Here is a 23,796-nt window from a genome sequence, read left to right as displayed (position 1 = left end):
ATGAAATAACTAAATCTGGATTTAAAAGATTTTGCAGAGAAAGTAGAATTTGAACCAGTATTTCAGTGGGCATCTGATTAAAGGAATACATGTACATCAGTGAGGCATGATAAGATTGTGTATCTGGAGATAAGTCATCTCAGGTGTGGCTGGAGCCCACCCAAGAGCAAGAGCATGGACTGGAGAATGAGAGTCAAGAGCCTGGCCTGATTTAGGGCTCTGGCCTAAGTCTTTATAAGTAACAATCAAGGAAGGCTTTTCAGAAAGGGTGCTACCATTTCATGCTTCAAGTGCCTAAGTCCTTGTAGCTAGTAAGTAGTAGAGATGCTAAGATGCGACATCAGGGCTCTCCACATAACATTTCAAAGGTGCTACTTTTACTTTTTTGTTTGTTTTTACTTTTCAACTCTTCTTGCCTTGAAAAGTGAGGGTTAATGATCTGATACTTATTTTAGGAAAATGATTCTGTTGGTATTGTGAAAGATGTGTTGAAGAAATGAGGCTTGAAGCAGAGAAACCATAGAGGAAGCTATTTTTAAAGTTTAGAGTGGAAATATTGATAGTAGAATTAGGAAGGAGGGGACAGTGGTTAGATGCATCTGAGAGGTAGACAACAGAATTTAGTATCTTGCTTTATGACGAATGAGAGAAAACAGTCAATGATTCCTGGGAATTCTAAGCTAAGGGAAGAAAGAATTTGCAAGTCAGAAAAAGGATTTTGTTATTTCTAATCAAAAAGAATAAGTCCATTTAAGTTAGATAAAATTATATGAATAAATTAATCATTCTTAATCTCACCATGATTTGACATATTTTTATACTCTTTCTATACATTTTAAAAGAAAATCATGTAAAAATAATTTAATTAATTTAAAATATCTATTATCAGCATTTTTTTCAAGTCAAAAATTTTTCTAATTTTTTTTTACAGTATGGTACCATTTATATTTTTAAATGGGGGGGGTTTTGCATGTATTTGCTTGTTTGTGTATATATATATATTTGTGGGAGATATCAAAGGCATTGATGGAGTTACGCTCCTGGAAGTTTCTTTGCACCAATTTTGGTTCCAAACAATTTGTTTCTATTTATTTTCCAAGTAAGACAATTTCAATATACAGAACACTTTTCTTCATTTTGGTTGAGAAATTGTTGTTGTTGTTCTGCTTAACTAGCTATCATAGTTAGTAGGGGGTTATCACATGATTGCCTAAAAGGAGATTCCAAAATGGATTTGAGTACTCAGGGGAGAGAAGGGTAATGATGGTAACAATGTTTTATTGTTTCCTTTTTTATCTTTTAAATTCTGAATCATAGTAGTGTATTACCTAATCAAAATAATAGTTGCTAGTCCAATATCCATAGCTTATACATTACATTTTTTATAACAGTTTCCCATGTCCAAAGTATGCCTTGCTATCTTAATCAGTTTCTGAATTCAGGGAGCAAGTTCAGGGTGAGATGGATACCTGAAAATCTCTCAAAGACCTAAACATAAGAGCCAGAACTGTAAACCCTTAGAAGAAAACATAGGGGAAAATCTTCATGATGTTAGATTTGCCAGTGATATCTTGGCTATGACACCAAAGCACAGGCAATAGAAGAAAAAATAGACAAATTGGAGTTCATCAAAATTGAAAACGTTTGTGCATCAGAGGACACCACTTAAAGGACAATGTTCATTCTTTTCATCTGTCATCTTCCCATTTTTAAGTGCTTTTCTTGGGTGCTTGATAGTTGTTTTTATGGCAGGTCGACATACATAGTTCTCTAAGTTCCTTGGAGGTTTTTTAGTTCTCTTAGCCTGAAGACCAGTTTTCAATTTTAAATTTCCCTCTGTAAAGTTTGTTTCTTTCACTGAAAACTGTTGCTGTACATCAGTCAAACCATCATCTTTCCCTGCTTCGATGTTTCTTTCCCGATTCCACTTGCGAAGGTCCTCTTCTTCCTTTGTGTTGTTCTCTAGCTCTACTTCTCTCTTGCTGATCAGTGTGCCAGTACTGATGGCAGAGGGACTCTTTCTTGAAAATCCTTCGGAATCAGAACCCAATCCTAACATAGCACTATTTCTAGGGTCCATCACAAGTGTATGTTATTGCCAAGGAATCTTATGAAAATTTTACAGAACTGTGTTCCATAAAAAACAGGGATCTCCAAAACTTGCAACCAGCATCTCTTTCTCGTGTCAGAGGCCAAGGCCGAGAGAGATGAGAGTGCAGGGAAGCGCAGAAGAGGGGATGGCTGCCACCAGGCTCCTCCACTTTCCTTGGTCCACAGCGGATCCCTTCCACTTGCCAGGAGGTGGCCAGCGAGTGAGTGGACTTCAGCAGTGCGAGTCCAAGCCTCCTCCTCCACCTCCTCTCCTCTCCTCACCCCCTTCCCCCTCTAATATTTTTAAATGTTTATATAGCCTTCCATCTGGTCATGAACATTCTAGATGTTTTGTGTCTTCCTTACCTCCAAGTCTGCATAATATTTAATTTGTTAAATTCTGATTTCAAGAATCAAATTCCCAATAATATTATGAGACTGACTATTTGACAGCACTATGCATTTGTGATTCTGACTCTTTGGCCAGAAAAGTTCTGAAATATAAAGATTGCACCAACTTAAAGGCTTTCTATCCAGGTGAATGTTCAATGGGGAACAAGTGCAGGGCAAAAATATCTCAACTCTAGCTGCTGATAAAGCCTTCCTTGTATAAAACTCTCAAGCACTTGAATGGAAAAACATTGGTGCTCTTCTGCAAAAGTGATGCTTGGTCGATCTGTAACTGAATGATACTTAATCAGCATAATGTTTATTAAGTTACTGCTATGAGTGAAGGCCTATGCTAGGTTCTAAGATTAGAGATGAATTGAATATAGACTTTGTTCTCTAAGCCAGTAGAAGAGTTACTTAAGGTGCAGATTCCAAGACCATTCCTCTAAAAATTATGTTTTAGTAGGTTCTGGACTGTGATCTAGGAATCTGCACTTTCACTGAGCCTTTCAATCAGGTGACCCTGATGCACGTGAGAAATTCTTACAGCCAGTAGGTAGGTTCTCTGTCTACAATACACCAGTTGTGAGACCCTGAAAAGAGTTCCTGAATCGCTCTAAACCTTGGTTTCCTCCTCTAAAATAATAATTATTATATTAAATTTAGAGTTGTGAGTTTAATTGAAAATAGAACATTATTTTGTGAGGCCCAGTGAAATGAAATACAGGGCCCTTGTTAAAAAATGTTTAGTTTTTTTTTTTTTTTTTTTTTTTTTTTAGTGTTTAGTAATTTCAGGAGAACAACAGCAGAGAATTAAACCAAGCACAGGGCCCTACTAAGTGTGGAATCCTGTGTGACTATACAAATCTCACATCCACGAAACTGGCTGATTGAAAAATATGCACATATATAATACACAAATAAATCCACACATACAGCATATCCACATATACTCAAAAAATGTAGCTAACTTTATGCATTGGGGTCTAGTCACCTGTGAAAGTGAGAAAAGGTTGCATAAAGGAGGTGATGCTCAGACTGAGGCCTGAAGAATGACCCTGTTTGTACATGAGCAGGAGGCAAATCCAGCAGAGAGAGCAGAAGCACAGGCTTAACCAGTATGGCAAAAGTGGTGTCTGAGGGTTAACAATGTTAAGGTAATGGATGCCACAGAACATATAATATTGATACATCAGGGCCAAGGTGGACAGGTTCTTTCCTTTGCTTTGCCAACTTTCTGGCTAGGCAGCAATCAACCACCAGGGGGCATGATTGATCCCAGCAACCTGTTTTCCAGAGTATTGCTCCTTCCCCAGCAATTGTTTAGTAAAAGACTTAAGGCTGTCCCATAACCTGGAGAGATTGAAATCCATTGTGGTACTTATCCAGATAGCCACTGCCTTAGTTGTCTTTTATTTTGTCTCATTTATTTTGTTTTTTTTCAATTGAAAATGAGGCACGTGTGCATATTTTTTTAAAGAGTTTTTATTAAAAAATTTATTTAGTGCTTACTACAAGCCAGTAATTTTATAATCACTTTACATGTATTAAATTTATTTAATTCTCACAACAATCCTATGAGATGGCTTTTTAGAAATACGGAACAGAGATTTTCTAAGCAAAGAGTATATTCCAGTACCCATTTCCCAAAGCCCAGAGGCAAACACTCATAAGTTTTATGCATGCCATTCCAAATTTCTTTCTATGTGAAAAAAGTTTTATATATATGCATACGTTTATATCTAAACCAATAAATATAAATACACATAGTTGGTTTTATTTTTCTTAGAACAGTGAGATTATACTATGTATTGCCTACAATTTGCCTTTTTTATGTAATCTATTAAGATTTTTCTACATAAGTATATATAGATATATATTATTTTTTTTTTCCACACACACACAGTGTATTTTATTTTTACAAGAGATAAATAGACTGACACCAAGCATTGTACATGGATGACCACAACAAAAGCAACAATGATTGCAATTACCAAACATGAAACACACTTATACTATGTCATAATTGACATTCAGTCCAGTAATCCTCCACTGTAACAGCTCCTTTACTTTGCAGTGAAAATTGATTTGTATATTCTTTTCCTCTGAGTCCTTGTGGGATTTTTTTTTTTTAATTCAGACAGAAAGTCACAAAAATTATACTCATCCTCATCAGTTCACTCAGTCCCATGTAATTAATTTCTTTTTTTCATCTTGATCTTTTGTTAGCACTTTTATGAGTTCATCAGTTTTTCATTAGAGTTCTGAAAATGCTTATTCATTCAGTTCAGCAGTACAGTCAGTTACCAGAAACCTGTACTTGTCAGAGTCTTTTCCATGAATTTCTTGAAGATGAAACCCTTTTATAGGAACATATTTGCAAAATCATCAGAGTACACCCAGAACTGTCTGTAAATGACGAAAGACTTAAAAATGACCATGGTTAAAGATTTGATGAAAGTTCATAATAACGCAGTTGACAAGAAAATTAGTTATTTCTGAGATATACATTTTAAAGTAATAACTAGGATTATTACTTATAACATTATACCAGAACATAGAAGATTTTTAGACGTTTCCTGTAATGTCTGAAACATTTATATTAACATATTTCCATACATATTTCCATACAAATACAAATATAAGATTTTTAGAAATTTCATGTAATGTCTGAAACATTTATATTAACATATTTCCATACATATTTCCATACAAATACAAATATAAGATTTTTAGAAATTTCATGTAATGTCTGAAACATTTATATTAACATATTTCCATACATATTTCCATACAACTACAAATATAAGATTTTTAGAAATTTCATGTAATGTCTGAAACATTTATATTAACATATTTCCATACATATTTCCATACAAATACAAATATAAGATTTTTAGAAATTTCATGTAATGTCTGAAACATTTATATTAACATATTTCCATACATATTTCCATACAAATACAAATATAAGATTTTTAGAAATTTCATGTAATGTCTGAAACATTTATATTAACATATTTCCATACATATTTCCATACACATATAAGATTTTTAGAAATTTCATGTAATGTCTGAAACATTTATATTAACATATTTCCATAAAAATAACCCAATGAAAGTTTAGTATTAGTTGTTTTGTTTGTTTTTTTATACTGCAGGTTCTTATTAGGCATCAGTTTTATACACATCAGTGTATACATGTCAATCCCAATCGCCCAAATCAGCACACCACCATCCCCACCTCATTGCAGTTTTCCCCCCTTGGTGTCCATATGTCCATTCTCTACATCTGTGTCTCAACTTCTGCCCTGCAAACTGGCTCATCTGTACCATTTTTCTAGGTTCCACATACATGCATTAATATACGATATTTGTTTTTCTCTTTCTGACTTACTTCACTCTGTATGACAGTCTCTAGATCCATCCACTTCTCAACAAATGACTCAATTTCGTTCCTTTTTATGGCTGAGTAATATTCCATCGTATATATGTACCACAACTTCTTTATCCATTCGTCTGTTGATGGGCATTTAGGTTGCTTCCATGACCTGGCTATTGTAAATAGTGCTGCAATGAACATTCGGGTGCACGTGTCTTTTTGAATTACGGTTTTCTCTGGGTATATGCCCAGTAGTGGGATTGCTGGGTCATATGGTAATTCTATTTTTAGTTTTTTAAGGAACCTCCATATTGTTCTCCATAGTGGCTGTATCAATTTACATTCCCACCAACAGTGCAAGAGGGTTCCCTTTTCTCCACACCCTCTCCAGCATTTGTTGTTTGTAGATTTTCTGATGATGCCCATTCTAACAGGAGTGAGGTGATACCTCATTGTAGTTTTGATTTGCATTTCTCTAATAATTAGTGATGTTGAGCATCTTTTCATGTGCTTCGTGGCCGTCTGTATGTCTTCTTTGGAGAAATGTCTATTTAGGTCTTCTGCCCATTTTTGGATTGGGGTGTTTGTTTCTTTGATATTGAGCTGAATGAGCTGTTTATATATTTTGGAGATTAATCCTTTGTCCGTTGATTCATTTGCAAATATTTTCTCCCATTCTGAGGGTTGTCTTTTCGTCTTGTTTATGGTTTCCTTTGCTGTGCAAAAGCTTTGAAGTTTCATTAGGTCCCACTTGTTTATTTTTGTTTTTATTTCCATTACTCTAGGAGGTGGATCGAAAAAGATCTTGCTGTGATTTATGTCAAAGAGTGTTCTTCCTATGTTTTCCTCTAAGAGTTTTATAGTGGCCAGTCTTATATTTAGGTCTCTAATCCATTTTGAGTTTATTTTTGTGTATGGTGTTAGGGAGTATTCTAATTTCATTCTTTTACATGTGGCTGTCCAGTTTTCCCAGCACCACTTATTGAAGAGACTGTCTTTTCTCCATTGTATATCTTTGCCTCCTTTGTCATAGATTAGTTGACCATAGGTGCGTGGGTTAATCTCTGGGCTTTCTATCTTGTTCCATTGATCTATGTTTCTGTTTTTGTGCCAGTACCATATTGTCTTGATTACTGTAGCTTTGTAGTATAGTCTGAAGTCAGGGAGTCTGATTCCTCCAGCTCCATTTTTTTGCCTCAAGACTGCTTTGGCTATTCGGGGTCTTTTGTGTCTCCATACAAATTTTAAGATGATTTGTTCTAGCTCCGTAAAAAATGCCATTGGTAATTTGATAGGGATTGCATTGAATCTGTAGATTGCTTTGGGTAGTATACTCATTTTCACAATGTTGATTCTTCCAATCCAAGAACATGGTATATCTCTCCATCTGTTGGTATCATCTTTAATTTCTTTCATCAGTGTCTTATAGTTTTCTGCATACAGGTCTTTTGTCTCCCTAGGTAGGTTTATTCCTAGGTATTTTATTCTTTTTCTTGCAATGGTAAATGGGAGTGTTTCCATAATTTCTCTTTCAGATTTTTCATCATTAGTGTATAGGAATGCAAGAGATTTCTGTGCATTAATTTTGTAACCTGCAACTTTACCATATTCATTAATCAGCTCTAGCAGTTTTCTGGTGGCAGTTTTAGGATTCTCTATGTATAGTATCATGTCATCCGCAAACAGTGACAGTTTTACTTCTTCTTTTCCAATTTGTATTCCTTTTATTTCTTTTTCTTCTCTGATTGCCGTGGCTAGGACTTCCAGAACTATGTTGAATAATAGTGGTGAGAGTGGACATCCTTGTCTCGTTCCTGATCTTAGAGGAAATGCTTTCAGTTTTTCACCGTTGAGAATGATGTTTGCTGTGGGTTTGTCATATATGGCCTTTATTATGTTGAGGTAGGTTCCCTCTATGCCCACTTTCTGGAGAGTTTTTATCAGAAATGGGTGTTGAATTTTGTCAAAAGCTTTTTCTGCATCTATTGAGATGATCATATGGTTTTTCTTCTTCAATTTGTTAATATGGTGTATCACATTGATTGATTTGCGTATATTGAAGAATCCTTGCATCCCTGGGATAAATCCCACTTGATCGTGGTGTATGATCCTTTTAATGTGTTGTTGGATTCTGTTTGCTAGTATTTTGTTGAGGATTTTTGCATCTATATTCATCAGTGATATTGGTCTGTAATTTTCTTTTTTTGTAGTGTCTTTGTCTGGTTTTGGTATCAGGGTGATGGTGGCCTCATAGAATGAGTTTGGGAGAGTTCCTTCCTCTGCAATTTTTTGGAAGAGTTTGAGAAGGATGGGTGTTAGCTCTTCTCTAAATGTTTGATAGAATTCACCTGTGAAGCCATCTGGTCCTGGACTTTTGTTTGTTGGAAGATTTTTAATCACAGTTTCAATTTCATTACTTGTGATTGGTCTGTTGATATTTTCTGTTTCTTCCTGATTCAGTCTTGGAAGGTTATACCTTTCTAAGAATTTGTCCATTTCTTCCAGGTTGTCCAATTTATTGGCATAAAGTTGCTTGTAGTAGTCTCTTAGGATGTTTTGTATTTCTGCGGTGTCTGTTGTAACTTCTCCTTTTTCATTTCTGATTTTATTGATTTGAGTCCTCTCCCTCTTTTTCTTGATGAGTCTGGCTAATGGCTTATCAATTTTGTTTATCTTCTCAAAGAACCAACTTTTAGTTTTATTGATCTTTGCTATTGTTTTCTTTGTTTCTATTTCATTTATTTCTGCTCTGATCTTTATGATTTCTTTCCTTCTGCTAACTTTGGATTTTGTTTGTTCTTCTTTCTCTAGTTTCTTTAGGTGTAATGTTAGATTGTTTACTTGAGATTTTTCTTGTTTCTTTAGGTAGGCTTGTATAGCTATAAACTTCCCTCTTAGAACCGCTTTTGCTGCATCCCATAGGTTTTGGGTCGTCGTGTTTTCATTGTCATTTGTCTCTAGGTATTTTTTTATTTCCTGTTTGATTTCTTCAGTGATCTCTTGGTTATTTAATAACGTATTGTTTAGCCTCCATGTGTTTGTCTTTTTTACGTTTTTTTCCCTGTAATTCATTTCTAATCTCATAGCGTTGTGGTCAGAAAAGATGCTTGATATGATTTCAATTTTCTTAAATTTACTGAGGCTTGATTTGTGACCCAAGATGTGATCTATCCTGGAGAATGTTCCGTGCGCACTTGAGAAGAACGTGTAATCTGCCGTTTTTGGATGGAATGTCCTATATATATCAATTAAATCTATCTGGTCTATTGTGTCATTTAAAGCTTCTGTTTCCTTATTTATTTTCATTTTGGATGATCTGTCCATTGGTGTAAGTGAGGTGTTAAAGTCCCCCAGTATTATTGTGTTACTGTCGATTTCCTCTTTTATAGCTGTTAGCAGTTGCCTTATGTATTGAGGTGCTCCTATGTTGGGTGCATATATATTTATAATTGTTATATCTTCTTCTTGGATTGATCCCTGGATCATTATGTAGTGTCCTTCCTTGTCTCTTGTAACATTCTTTATTTTAAAGTCTATTTTATCTGATATGAGTATAGCTACTCCAGCTTTCTTTTGATTTCCATTTGCATGGAATATCTTTTTCCATCCCCTCACTTTCAGTCTGTATGTGTCCCTAGGTCTGAAGTGGGTCTCTTGTAGACAGCATATATATGGGTCTTGTTTTTGTATCCATTCAGCCAGTCTATGTCTTTTGGTTGGGGCATTTAATCCATTCACGTTTAAGGTAATTATCGATATGTATGTTCCTATGACCATTTTCTTAATTGTCTTGGGTTTGTTTTTGTAGGTCCTTTTCTTCTCTTGTGTTTCCCACTTAGAGAAGTTCCTTTAGCATTTGTTGTAGAGCTGGTTTGGTGGTGCTGAATTCTCTTAGCTTTTGCTTGTCTGTAAAGCTTTTGATTTCTCCATCAAATCTAAATGAGATCCTTGCTGGGTAGAGTAATCTTGGTTGTAGGTTCTTCCCTTTCATCACTTTAAGTATTTCATGCCACTCCCTTCTGGCTTGCAGAGTTTCTGCTGAGAAATCAGCTGTTAACCTTATGGGAGTTCCCTTGTATGTTATTTGTCGTTTTTCCCTTGCTGCTTTCAGTAATTTTTCTTTGTCTTTAATTTTTGCCATTTTGATTACTATGTGTCTCGGCGTGTTTCTCCTTGGGTTTATTCTGTATGGGACTCTCTGCGCTTCCTGGACTTGGGTGGCTATTTCCTTTCCCATGTTAGGGAAGTTTTCGACTATAATCTCTTCAAATATTTTCTCTGGTCCTTTCTCTCTCTCTTCTCCTTCTGGGACCCCTATAATGCGAATGTTGTTGCATTTAATGTTGTCCCAGAGGTCTCTTATGCTGTCTTCATTTCTTTTCATTCTTTTTTCTTTAGTCTGTTCTGCAGCAGTGAATTCCACCATTCTGTCTTCCAGGTCACTTATCCGTTCTTCTGCCTCAGTTATTCTGCTATTGATTCCTTCTAGTGTAGTTTTCATTTCAGTTATTGTATTGGTCATCTCTGTTTGTTTGTTCTTTAATTCTTCTAGGTCTTTGTTAATCATTTCTTGCATCTTCTCAATCTTTGCCTCCATTCTTATTCCGAGGTCCTGGATCATCTTCACTATCATTATTCTGAATTCTTTTTCTGGAAGGTTGCCTATCTCCACTTCATTTAGTTGTTTTTCTGGGGTTTTTTCTTGTTCCTTCATCTGGTACATAGCCCTCTGCCTTTTCATCTTCTCTTTCTTTCTGTAACTGTGGTTTTTGGTCCACAGGCTGCAGGATTGTAGTTTTTCTTGCTTCTGTTGTCTGCCCTCTGGTGGTTGAGGCTATCTAAGAGGCTTGATGGGAGGCTCTGGTGGTGGGTAGAGCTGACTGTTGCTGTGGCGGTCAGAGCTCAGTAAAACCTTAATCCACTTGACTGTTGAAGGGTGGGGCTGGGTTCCCTCCCTGTTGCTGTGGCGATCAGAGCTCAGTAAAACCTTAATCCACTTGACTGTTGATGGGTGGGGCTGGGTTCCCTCCCTGTTGGTTGTTTTGCCTGAGGCAACCCAACACTGGAGCCTACCCGTGCTCTTTGGTGGGGTTAATGGCAGACTCTGGGAGGGCTCACGCCAAGGAGAGCTTCGCAGGACCTCTGCTGCCAGTGTCCTTATCCCCACGGTGAAACAGAGCCACCACTCGCCTCTGCAGGAGACCCCCCAACACCAGCAAGTACGTCTGGTTCAGTCTCCCCCAGGGTCACTGCTCCTTCCCCTGGGTCCCGATGCACACATTACTTTGTGTGTGCCCTCCAAGAGTGGGGTCTCTGTTTCCCCCAGTCCTGTCACAGTCCTGCAATCAATTCCCACTAGACTTCAAAGTCTGATTCTCTAGGAATTCCTCCTCCCTTTGCCGGACCCCCAGGTTGGGAAGCCTGACGTGGGGCTCAGAAACTTCACTCCAGTGGGTGGACTTCTGTGGTATAAGTGTTCGCCAGTCTGTGAGTCACCCACCCAGCAGTTATGGGATTTGATTTTACTCTGATTGCGCCCCTCCTACCGTCTCACTGTGGCTTCTCCTCTGTCCTTGGACGTGGGGTATCCTCCTTGGTGAAGTCCAGGGTCTTCCTGTCAATGATTGTCCAGCAGCCAGTTGTGATTCTGGTGCTCTCGCAAGAGGGAGTGAGAGCACGTCCTTCTACTCCGCCATCTTGGTTAATCTCTGTCAGATATATATTATTTTAAAGCATATATTGTATCGCATTGTGTTGGATGTACCATAATTTAATCATCCCCCTTTTGTCCATATAGTTTATTTCTTTGCTATTTCAAGTAATGCTACAACAGACATCATTGTACATATATATTTGCTTCCTCATGCCAGAATTTCCTTACGTTGGATTCCCAGAAGTGAAATTGCTTTGTCAACAGCTGTGCAGGTTCTAGATTTTGATAGATATTAGCAGGTTGCTCTCTCATGCTCCAACAATGTATGAAAATTTTGTTCCTCTCCCTGTCCTCTCAGCTGTTTCTTTTTTTCTTTCCTCATTGGAAGAATTAAGATTCTCCAAAATTTATTGTGACTGGTGTTTTGAATATAATAAAGATAAGATTTACCAGTCACTGTTCTTGACTAGGTGGAGAACAGGCTATTATAGACACAGCATGTTTAACTGCCTAATGAGCAAGAAGTATCACTCCATTTGTGTTCCTATGGATTTCTGTAATATTTACATACAGTGCTAGAGAAGGGACAACACTGGAGCAATCTCACTAATGTTATTCTCCTCAGTAGAAAAGTACAGAGAAAGCAAGGAATAAGCAGCTATGACCCCTAGAAAAAATGCCAGTTATCTTCTTGATTCTGTTTACTCAGGGAATATCAGAATTAACATATTTGTCTGAACATAGAGAAAAATTTATTCATCAATTGAAAAAAATCATCAGTGTGTGTCCCTGTTCTGTGCAAGTATGGTTCAGGCCTCAGTACAAAAAATGTACTGAACAAAGTCCTTATCTTTAAGGATATTATAAGTAATAAAGGTGAGTAGGAATTGTCTGTAAATAATTACACTTGAACATGTAAAATCACTTACCCAAGAACAATTGATTAGTGGCAAAATTAGTGCAGGAATCCAGGTCTTGGCTCTTTAGATATATAATAACTGTTTGTGAATGAATGAGCTAACTGTTGCTCATGTTCACTATTGCTACTGCCAATGTATACTGAAAATTAATTTCACACCAAGATAAATATGAACACAGAAATTTAGAGAGAGAAAAAATGATACCACTTCTAGCTAGAGACATTTTAAAAGCTTAAAATGAATATTTGAATATTGGCCTTAAAGGATGGGAAAGATCTCAGCTTTTAGCAATTGGTGGGGAAGGGATGCTTTATCCATATAGAGAAGAGTAGGAACAAAGACACTGATAGAGAAAAGGACAAATAAGTTTGAAGAATTTTTAATCCAAACAAATGAGTTAGACCAAGATTGTAGAGAATCTTAAGTACCAGAGAAAAGAGTTTTCTAAAGATTCCAGAGCTACTAAGGGTTTGGGAAATGCATAGTGATAAGCATTTTTGTTCTAAATGTGCTATTACAGCAATGCTGACTTCTTAGTAGTTTCTCAGTATTTTATTTTCCAGGAAGGAAAAAAAAAATGAGTGTGACAGCAAAATTAATTGCTTTTAAAAATGGTTTTAATTTTCACTTCCTCTATTTAAAAAATGGGAATAAAAACATGGCCCTGTTGTCCATGTGACAGTAAATAACTGGTGGGCTTGTTAAGGGTGGATCGGCACCTTTCACTGAGGAGTTTCATTCAGGAATGAAATAACTTAAGTACACCTAATGTATTTCACACACACCCCTATACTTTCCATGAACAATTACTCTTGATCGTGCATTTTATGTCCCTGATCTTGTATTTTCCATATGTACAAGTGTGACCTAGAATCATATCACAGTCCTGCTCACCTAAAACAGCATCATTATCACTGAGAGCACTGTGTTATGTGTTGCAGGTGAAAGGATGCTGATCCAGCCACTTAGGTAGAAGGAACCAGTCCTGACATCAGGGTGTGGCTCACATGATGAAGCCAGACCTTAGTCACAATGCTTGGAGATGATGAATCTCTTGTCGTCTCCAAATTCGCCAAGTTATTTCCTATCCAGTCGTGCTCGAAAGGAGAATTCAGACTGAGTCATGAAGAGCTTCCATCTTAACAAAGGGGTTCAGACCTTTTTATACATAAAAGCAGCTATCATTTATGATGAGTTAACCAGCATTGTTTTGAGATTAATTATTATATTTCCAAAGAGAAAACATTAAATATTTTGAAGTTCAGATATCATAAAGGAAACATCATATAAAATAATGACCACACAAGGATAATTCTAGGGTTATAAGATGTAGAACAGGATGGTAACAGATTTTATGAAAGGTATAAATCAGACCTGAGGGTGAGTATCCCAACAGGTATTATGATTTATGGTCTTGTGGATGTTCTGTCTTCCAAATGACTATACCACTCAGCTTCTTGTCTCCACGCCATACCAGGGGTTAAATCCTTATCTTCTAAGAGCAATAGGTAAATTTAGAAAGGATTCTGTTAACTAGAACTAAGTGTAAAAGTACAGAGATGTAGAAATCTCAGACTTGATGAAAGAGTATGAACATTGCAAACTTTTTACTCTAAAGATTATGTATGTGGCTTAAAATTTTCTCCTCCTCTTCCTCCAAGGTCTGGTTTATAGAGAATTAACTTCCTCTAAGGATGTATGACCCTCCTTCTTTGCAGGAGGCACTGCAATAATGCTTTCATATGTATGACTAATCCTGGTGCCAACCATTCAAGTTGAATAAATATTTCCATTTAAGATGAGGAAATGAAGCTCTTGTTAAACTGGTTTTTAAGTAACAGAGCTGGGCTTAGAATTAGGCTTATCTGTTTCAAAGATTGGGCTCCTTTTACTGTGACAATTTATGATTTCCAAACTGTTTTCATATGTGTGATTTGATTTAATTTACACAGCAACCACGTGAAGATAATGGTATTCTACCCTTTCCCACCCCTTGATGCCAAGCTTCTTAAAAAGGATAGTCTCTACTCCTATATTCTCACTTATTTACTCAACCCACTCCAGTCTTATTTTCTACCCCACCAGGCCCTCGAAACCACTCTAGTTGCTAAGTCTAATGGATATATTTTCAGCTTTTTCATAACTCAGCACAGTATTCACAGTAGATGTCCTCATCCTGTGCATTCTGTGATGACACTATCTCTTTGGACTCCTTTTACCATCCTGGCCTTTCCTCATTCTTCTTGCAAAGTCTTCTTCCACCCTTTAAAAGTTTTTTGGGGTCTGTTCTATTCTCTCTTCTAAAATATATACTTTCTTTTTAATGATATCATTCACATCAATAGCCAGAGAAGTAATCAGAAACCAACGAATGAAGGGCCTTGCATACAATGATGAGAAACTTGTGTTTCTTTCTAAAGGCAGAAAGAAGCCATGGAGAGATTTTTAGGAATAAGAGCAGTGAAGTTGCTGATAAAGATAGAGATTCCAGAAGAAGGAGAAAGATTAGGGGCAATAAGATTTTTGAGATAGTGTGACTGAGGTGCCTATGAGAAAATCAGGTAGTCATATTCACAGAAAGGAAGTGAAAGAATATGGATCTGAGGCTGGCGAAAGAGGTTTTGCCTGGAGCTGAAGATTTGCAAATAGTCTGCTTCTACGTGGTAGAAGGAAGTGTGGCCATGGATAAAGTTTTTGAAGTGGGACCTACTGAGTGAGAATAATACTCTGATGGAATCCTTGCTTAATAGGTGTGTGTATATTTCTTTGCTCTTAGCTGAGAATGCCTACAATAAAACCACACTAGTAAATACCCCACCTAATGCCCAGATCTTGGTTTCTAATACCATTCTCCCATAAGGGGAATCAGCGTTCCTTGGAGAAAAAGCTAATTCTGGGACTGGGGCAAGAAATATACAAGATGAGCTTAAACTGTCTTGTAATGCCAGAATATGAGGAAATGTAAAACAAAACAAACAAAACAAAAAACCTGCAATGGTTGTGTATGTTAAAGGAGCACACAGGAGTCAACTGCAAGAGCCCTTAGTGGCTAAAGCTGGAACAATTTGAGCAACAAAATAAAGGAAGTTGTACTGAATTATCACCCCAAATATAAAATAAATGTAAAATAAATATTTATGAGACCATCCTGGTCTAAATAAATGATTGGATAACTTAATAAATGAGGGAGAAGAGACAAATCTCCCTTGTAGAATAATTTGTGTAGATGCTCCATCCTCAAGGAGGGGAACCATATTCCCCATTTCTTAAGGGTAGGCTGTACATAGTGACTTCTTCCAAAGCGTACAATATGGGAAGAGGGGGCAGTACCTTCTCAGTGTGGAGAAATCTGGCAAATACTGCCTCAGCCAGGTGATCAAGACCAGCACAGTCATAAACTATGCTAATAGTATGTACCTTTGATATGATGGGATGCAAGTGGCTCCTTCTGCTTAGCTTGTGGAAGTGCAGAAGTAGTCTGCAGGGGTGACTGGGTGGGTGGGGGGGTGAGGTGGGCACAGAGCCCTGCTCCAAGCTTCTGGATCTCAAGCTTCCAGTTCTTCCCTCTACATCCTTTAAGATTAAGATTCCTCCAACTCCATTCTCTCCCTCACTCCTGGGACTCAAAATACACAGCAGCAATGAGTCCCAGGAGGGGAGGAGAAAAGGGGAAAGGCTGAAAATGTATTCAAAGAAACAGTAATTAAAATTTTTCTAAATTTGGCAAAACACAAACCTACTGATTCAAGAAGCTGAGTGAACCCCAAACAAGAACAACCCAATGAAATCCAAGCCAAGACACATCATAGTCAAACTTCTGAAAGACAAAGACAAAAATGCCTGAAAGCTGTGGCACTTGTGGGGGAAAAGCAACGTGAACAATGGTGGATTTCTCATTAGAAACCATGGCATTCAGAAAGAAGGGGTGTAACTTTTTTTTAATGCTAAAAGGAAAGAGATGTCCACTCCGAATTCTATATACAATGAAGATATCTTTCAAGAATGAAGGGCAATTCAAAACAGTCTCAGATGAATGAAAACTAAGAATTTGTGACCCATAGACCTACCTTAAAATAATGGCTGAACAAAGTTCTTGAAACAGAAAAGAAATGATAAAAGGAGTCTGAAACAACAGGAAAAGAACAATAAAAAAGGAGGAAAATATGGGTAAATACAATAGACTTTCTCCTCTTGATTTTGTAAATTATATTTGACAGTTGAAGCAAAAATTAATACTTGTCTGATGTGGTCCTTTCTGTATGCAGAGGAAATATTTAAGACAATTCTATTATAAGTAGGGAAGGTAAGGAGATTTTAAAAGAGGTAAGGTTTATACACTTCTCTAAAAGTTGTACAGCCACTCTGGAAAATAGTTTGGCAGTTTCTTAAAAAACTAAACATACCCTTACCATGCAACTCAAATTGCACTTCTAGGCATTTATCCCAGATAAATTAAAATTTATTTCCATGTAAAAACTGACACAAGTTTCCATAACAGTTTTTATTTATAATAGCCAAAAACTGGGGGAAAAAAACCCCAAAACCAAATGCCTTAAATAGGTGAGTGGTTAAACAAACAAGTATACATATACTGTGGAATACTACTCACCAATAAAGGGACAAATTATTTACATGCAACAACTTGTATGTATTACATGTGTCTCAAGGGAATTAAGCTGAATTAAAACAGCCAGTCTCAAAATGTCACATAATATACAATTCCTGTTAAATATTATTCACAAAATGGCAACGTTACAGGAAGAACAGATTAGTATTTGCCAGAGGTTAGGAGATGGTGGGTGGGAAAAGAAGGGTGTGACTGTGAAGGGGTAGCACATTGGAGATCTTTGGATGATACAATAGTTCTTTACCTTGACTGTTGTGGTGGTTACACAAATAGGCACATGGGATAAACTAACACAGAACTACACACACACAGAGTACCGATGTCACTTGTCTAATTCTAATGTTTCACTACAGCTATATAGATGTAACCCCTGGTGGTAACTGGGTGAAGAGTACATAGGACCTCTCTGTATTATTTTTGCAACTTCCTGTCAATCTAATTATTTCAAGATAAAAAGCTTTAAAAATTTATACCATGCTGTTGTGCCCACGTAGTAGTAATCGTAATAATAACTCATAAAATTTCTTCTAACATTTGAAGCCTGTGATCACAAGAAATGAAAAATTAATATTCTATTATATGTACATAGAGTTATAGAGAGCCATAAAAGACTTTCAACATAAAGGCATAAATGCTATATTAGGGTAAAATTTCATCAGAGAATTGGAATAGAAATAACATTTCCAGAAAAAAAATAAGGAACAACATAATTTCCTTCTGTTTATGTATTTGTAATTGAATAGTGGTAGTGTCTTAGTGAGCTCGGGTTTCTGTAACAAAATGGTATAGACCGGGTGGCTTGAACAACAGGAATTGATTTCTTACAGTTTTGGAGGCATGGAAGTTAAAATCAGGGTGCCATCCAATTTGGTTCCCCGGTGAAGGCTCTCTTCCTCATGCGTAGACACCTGCCTTCTCATTATGTCCTCACGTAGCAGAGGGAGAGAGAGCAAGCTCTCTGGTGTCTATTCCTATAAGGACACTAATCCCATCATGTAGGCCCCGTGCTTCATGGCCTCACTTAAACCTAATTAATAGCCCCAAAGGCCCCATCTCCTTATACCATCACATTGGGGGTTAGGGCTTCAACATGAATTTTAGGGGGACAAAAATCTGTCTTTAGCAAGTGGGTATTCAGATACTTCATTGGATAATTTAATTTGACTGATTTAACAGGTTCATTTTAAATACTGACATTCACAATATACCAGAAATATTTTTGCAGTATTTAAACTTATAATAAAAGTTTTTATATATCAACTTAAATGAGTTAGTGCATAGCTTCAACAATTGTTTTATGTTGTTCCAGGGCAATGCTCTTCAAACTTGCTGCCTTACCCCACCTGGGAGGTCACTTCCCTAGAAAGTCATTGTAGTTAATTACCCTGACCCCTTGCATTTAGCCCAATCCTTATCTCTGTTCCCGAACCAATCCAAGCTTGACACTTTTCTTGATAATTTCCCAGTTCTGTGCTGCTTTATCACGTGTACATTCTGATCAGTGACTTCTTTTGCTCTAATCCATCAATAAGATTCTATTTGTTTGAGATCTTCTAGAAATTTATTGAAATCTGTTTCACTTATGTCACTGTATTGATCAATGTTTTCCTTTTCGTATACCTTGAATATTAATATGGTTTGGGGAGGGTCAAATAGTGCAGGTATATGCTCAGCCCAAAATCTGACGAGAGAATCCTAAAAGGATTTGTAAAATTCTCTGGCTTTTACCTGTGCCCACTATCTTTGTAGCTGTGTCTTCAGAAAGGACCTGACACCTTTCTTCTGCACTTAACGTCACCTGTGTTCTCAGAAGACCCCTCTCTCTCTTTGTCTAACTATATCGTGCCAAAGTGCTCAGGGAATGATGGTCGTTTCTCAGCTGTTGCTAATGACACTTAAGTACTTAAAATTTTTATCCATAGAACAGTTCCTCTAACTCACCAAATTATGTCTCTACATTATCTGACCATTTAGCAACTGTTATATTAGCCCAGAATGTGGTAGTTATCAAATAAGAAATGTAATTTAGTTAGCTTCAAGATCCTTAAATAAGTTTGGGAGCAAAAGGAAAAAGGTCAGTGCTAACTCCAAAAGGAAATGTTAAAATATCTTCTGGCTGGAGCTGCTTTATCTGAATCCAGCATGGAGCTGGGGCTTTGGCTGTGGGGTCCCAGCCCTGCGCCTTTCCAGCAGTGTGACCTTGGATGAGGCATGGAACCCCTCAAAGCCTCAGTTTCTTATGTGTAAAGTGGTGGTAAAAATGGTCCTTAGAGCACTGACTTGTGGAGAGGCTGGAACGGGAACATGCATGTAATGCATATAATGTATTGCATGTATGTAATGTAATGTAGTGTAATGCATGTAATGCCTGGCACATAGCAACAACCTCAAGAAGCGTTGGCATTTTTAAAAATTATTATTTTTACAACCTAAAATTTTTGAAATAGAGTCATTTACTCTTACAATTTCAGGTGACTTCATGATTTTCACAGGTGCCAATATCAAAGTTACAGAAGAAAATATTTAGAAGGGGCTAGAAGTGAAGATGTTTGTCTAGACCATGAGTGGGAGAAAAATTAACCCAACAGAGTGGGCACTAGTTTTGGCTCTGTTGCTACTGATAAGCACAATTATTTAAAACATGAGGAGTTTGAGCTAGGTGAGCACCCAGATGTCCTTAAACTCAAACGTTACTCAAGCAACGCCAGTAGAGATTTCCTCCCTAACCACTGGAGGCAGGGCCCTAGAGGTCTATCAAGATCATACTCTGGAAAGAGCAAGCTGTTTTCTGGGCACATTATCCCCCAGCCATCCCAAACAGCCAATGATAATTATATACCTGGTGCCTATGTGACAGAGATGAGGGAGGGACAGGAAAGATACCCCTCTCCCCTGCCATGGGCCAAATCCTGAGTCTCACTTCATTTTCTGAACAAAACTATGAGAGCTGCTACTGTTGTCCCATCTTAGAAACAAGGCCACTTAAATGAGTTGAAATAAAACAATTCAATCTCCATAGCCCTTGCTCTTTGCAATAGAGGGCCTAGCCTCTCTATTAACTTTAAAAAAAAAAAAAAGCACTCCAGACACACATGTGCCCACATACACATGTGCACACCCCCACACACACTGTACAGGCATAGGCTTGAGTGTTACGTGTGCACTAAATTCTCACAGCATTGACTTTGGTTGCCCCCGTCAGCGTTGGTCTCATAGTCCTCTGCACATTGGGAATGTTGGCGGCTCATATGCTGTTACATTACAGGGGTGCTGTGGGGGAACAATTAAACATCTGGAGTCTGCTAAGGATTATTAAGTGCTGGCAATTCCCCTCTCAGGTAATAGCTTTTGAGCCAGAAGGGGACAGTTAAATAAGCACTTCCATTTTAATATAATTTTCAAGAGATAAAAAGGGTTCTAAAATTCCATAATGTCCAAATTTGGTACTGCTGTTTGGGGGAGTGAAGAAACTTTATAGTCATGTGCTTTTTTAAAAAAATATATTTATTTATTTATTTAATTTATTTTTGGCTGTGTTGGGTCTTTGTTTCTGTGCGAGGGCTTTCTCTAGTTGCGGCAAGCGGGGGCCACTCTTCATCGCGGTGCGCGGGCCTCTCACTATCGCGGCCTCTCTTGTTGCGGAGCACAGACTCCAGACGCGCAGGCTCAGTAGTTGTGGCTCACGGGCCTAGTTGCTCCGCGGCATGTGGGATCTTCCCAGACCAGGGCTTGAAACCGTGTCCCCTGCATTGGCAGGATTTATAGTAATCATTTATTTATTTATTTATTTATTTTTATATTTATTTTTGGCTGTGTTGGGTCTTTGTTTCTGTGCGAGGGCTTTCTCTAGTTGCGGCAAACGGGGGCCACTCTTCATCGCGGTGCGCGGGCCTCTTATCGCGGCCTCTCTTGTTGCGGAGCACAGGCTCCAGATGCACAGGATCAGTAGTTGTGGCTCACGGGCCTAGTTGCTCCGCGGCATGTGGGATCTTCCCAGACCAGGGCTTGAAACCGTGTCCCCTGCATTGGCAGGATTTATAGTAATCATTTATTTATTTATTTATTTATTTTTATATTTATTTTTGGCTGTGTTGGGTCTTTGTTTCTGTGCGAGGGCTTTCTCTAGTTGCGGCAAACGGGGGCCACTCTTCATCGCGGTGCGCGGGCCTCTTATCGCGGCCTCTCTTGTTGCGGAGCACAGGCTCCAGATGCACAGGATCAGTAGTTGTGGCTCACGGGCCTAGTTGCTCCGCGGCATGTGGGATCTTCCCAGACCAGGGCTCGAACCCATGTCCCCTGCATTGGCAGGCAGATTCTCAACCACTGCGCCACCAGGGAAGCCCCTCATGTGCTTTTTATAAAGGGATAATTGCCTTCTTCTAAACTTCTTTAGGTAAAAATTTTATTGGGGTACATTGCAGAAGCTCAATTGCAATGCAGGAGACTCTTATCCTGCTGGAAATGCATTCTTGCACAGGAAGTCAGTAACCCTTGCAGCCAGACTCCAGTGACAGTGCTTCTAAGTGGCCAGGTTCATTTTCATCCAGTGAAAGGTGTTCTTTTCAAACCTAACTTGTGCAGTGGTTGAGTCCCATCACTGCCAAACGTGGAGGACCTTGTCTCATCCCTTGGCTGTCCCTTCCGTCTTCTGAGCCACCACCTCAGCCTCTTTCCCCTCAGCTCTTAAACGTGTTCTCTTCTCTCCCATCTTAAAAAACAAAAACAAAAACAAAAAAACCCACCAAAACTGAAAGTCCAAAGCTCCTCTGGCCCCCGGGTCTCCATACAGTTACCTTCCCCTGCTTTATAGTTTAAACTCTTTTAAAAAACAAAACAATTAAACAAACCAAAAACCTCTGTACTTCCCACTCATTTTAAATGCACAGTGGTCAGGTTTCTGGCTTCTCCCCTTTCCCTTCCACAAGCAAACTCCACTGAACATGTTTTGTGGTGCCAGCTGACCTCTTATTGGCTGCATCCTGAGAACACCTTGCTTCAGTGTCTACCTTGACTTTCCTGTGGCCTTTAACCTCTTCTTCCTAGAATTCTCTTCTCTGGTTTTCTTCCTACTATCTGATCATTCCTTCTCAGGTTCTATCAAGGTCCTTAAATGTTGGAGTTCCCCAGAGTTCTCAGGACAGAACTCTTGACATACACTCTAGAATGTGGTCTCAAGCATTCCCAAGACATCTGCTTCCACCTTTAAACTAGCTCCCCCTGCCCTGCTCCCTAAATGTCTCTGGTCCACAGCTGTCTCTTCAGGACTTAGATGTCCGAGGCCTATTTGGCATCTCCTCCTGGGCATCTAAACTCATTCGGTCCAAAACATCAGCTCCCACTACAACCCGTTCTTCCTCCAGTGCTCTCATCTCAATAAATGGCTCCAGCTTCTAACTGTTAAACCTAGAAACCTATGTGTCATCCTTGACAACTAAACACAGCATAATCTGAGCGTTAAGAGAAAAGTTTCAGAAGCAAATTGTCTGAGTTTGATTCTCAGCCCTCTTCATTTGTTAGCTGTGTCGTTATGGGTGAGATTTTTACCTGTCTGGGCCTCCAGTTCCTCATCTGTAAAACGGAGGTAATAATAGTACCTATCATCATCACAGTGTAATTATCATGATTAAATAAAATAACTTTTGTAAAGCACTTTACTATTTAAGTGTTGGCTTGCCTCTTATCCTGTTTTAATGCATATTCTATCTACATAGATCATAATTCCCCCTGTCCTTGAAGTATTCAGCATCTCCCATTGCCCTCAGTCCAAATTCCTCATCTTGTCTTTCAGGACCCTGCACGTTCAGCCTGAGCCCCACCTCCAGTGCTCAGCAGGCAAAAGAACATCCTTGTTCCTGGCCCCCTTGTCTCTGGGGCTTTTCACATGCTCTCACTTCTGCCTGGAAGCACTCTTTCCCAGCTTTTGCCTGGACAACTCCTACTCATTCTGCAAGTTGCAGCCTGAATGTCACTCCCTAGGAAGTCTGATCCCAGACTGGTTTAGTGCCCAGCTCTGAATCCCCACACCACCCTGTAATCTCCTTTATGCAGCCTGTATGCTGCATTGCAATGTACCAGTACCTCCCTTAAACTGTATTTTCTGTGAAGGAAGCGACTGTGTCTCTCTTACTTCTTGACCTCATTGCTTGGAATATCCTGGGTAGAGCTTATATTGAATAGAGAAATCACGTAAAGTGTCAACCTATGGACTCTTGGGGTTCTGGGAGGGGAAAAGACTAGAAAGTTGACTATCTGCTCTCATAGGAGGAAAAAAAACCAGAATATTTTAATTTTTAATACATAAAACATTTTAATATTAAAATTAATATTTTTATTTATTTTTAAATATTTAAAACTTTGAATACTCAATGATGGGCTTCATCAAAGATTTAAATAGTCAGTTTTTGAAGTAGAATGAAACCCTTTAGGTCTGTGTTTCTCAACTTTTTAAGCCCATAGTCCATTATGAGAAACCAAACAATTTAACACCCTCATTACTCTCTGCCCCACCCACCACATTTGGCCATTACTGTGTAAGGGTCATCTTCTGTGTGGTCCCGCCAGTCAGGTATTATAACTGTGAACATGGTTTTTCAAACTATGGTACCCTCTGAGAGTCAGATATTTTACCTCACCTACATCTCTCAAAACCCAGAGTTTAAAATAAAAGGAGAGATATATTTCCTTAATGAAAGCATGTGTGCCTGAAATGTGGAGGTTTTTTGTTTGGTTTTTT

At 38.2% G+C, this 23,796-nt stretch overlaps 1 protein-coding gene across 2 annotated transcripts in view; it reads left to right on the top strand.

Moving 5' to 3' along the window:
* ATP6V0D2 (ATPase H+ transporting V0 subunit d2) overlaps positions 1-23,796 on the top strand; it is a 54,618-nt gene that overhangs the window by 18,006 nt on the left and 12,816 nt on the right. The gene's annotated exons all lie outside the window — the stretch shown is intronic.

This window comes from Balaenoptera acutorostrata, chromosome 17 (assembly GCF_949987535.1).
Source record: "Balaenoptera acutorostrata chromosome 17, mBalAcu1.1, whole genome shotgun sequence".
NCBI lineage: Eukaryota > Metazoa > Chordata > Mammalia > Artiodactyla > Balaenopteridae > Balaenoptera > Balaenoptera acutorostrata.
Note: the sequence above shows the minus strand (reverse complement) of the source record. Positions and strands in the feature narration are given on the sequence as shown.